This window comes from Nanorana parkeri, unplaced genomic scaffold (assembly GCF_000935625.1).
Source record: "Nanorana parkeri isolate BGI_ZX_2015 unplaced genomic scaffold, ASM93562v1 scaffold3162, whole genome shotgun sequence".
Lineage (NCBI taxonomy): Eukaryota > Metazoa > Chordata > Amphibia > Anura > Dicroglossidae > Nanorana > Nanorana parkeri.
The window spans coordinates 35186-35743 of NW_017309430.1; the positions used below are offsets into that span (position 1 = coordinate 35186).

Sequence of the window (558 nt, forward strand, 5' to 3'; positions counted from 1 at the left end):
CCCCCCCTCATCAGGTATTTATTGCTGTGTCCCCCGCTGAGGAGATTCACCTTCTATCGGTCCCCGGTGTCACCAAGACAGAGAGTGACAGTTTACAGTTGTCACCGGGAACAGGAGAAAGTGTGGGGGATCCTCCAGCGAGGGCGCCTTGAGAGAAGATTGTCCCCCACGCTTTGGAAAGGTTTCCACTCACTTCCTGTTTTGTCCTCAGCGACAGGAACTGAAGGGAAAACCCCACAGATGGATACCGACAACAACAACAACATTCCATACTCTGTCAAAAGACTGAGCTTTAGATACACTTCGAGGCTTAAAGGTTGGCAGAGCATTCTGGGCCTTGTAGTTCCTCTACATTGGAAGAGATCTCCCACTACAAGAGGTCACATGACCCCATGTCTGCCCATAAGCTGTGATGCAGGTTGGCACAGATGCCCGGCTGTACAGAAGTGGCACCCGAGACTTAGGTACTGATATACCCCAGACTGAGGAGGAGGCGGCTGGGCAGGTACCCGCGCCCACTCTGCGCCCTGACAGATATAATACCCAACCCAGAACCCC

The 558-nt window shown here is 53.2% G+C and overlaps 1 protein-coding gene across 1 annotated transcript in view; it reads right to left on the reverse strand.

Moving 5' to 3' along the window:
• LOC108802832 (MAP kinase-activated protein kinase 3-like) overlaps positions 1–558 on the reverse strand; it is a 33135-nt gene that overhangs the window by 32135 nt on the left and 442 nt on the right. The window lies entirely within an intron of this gene.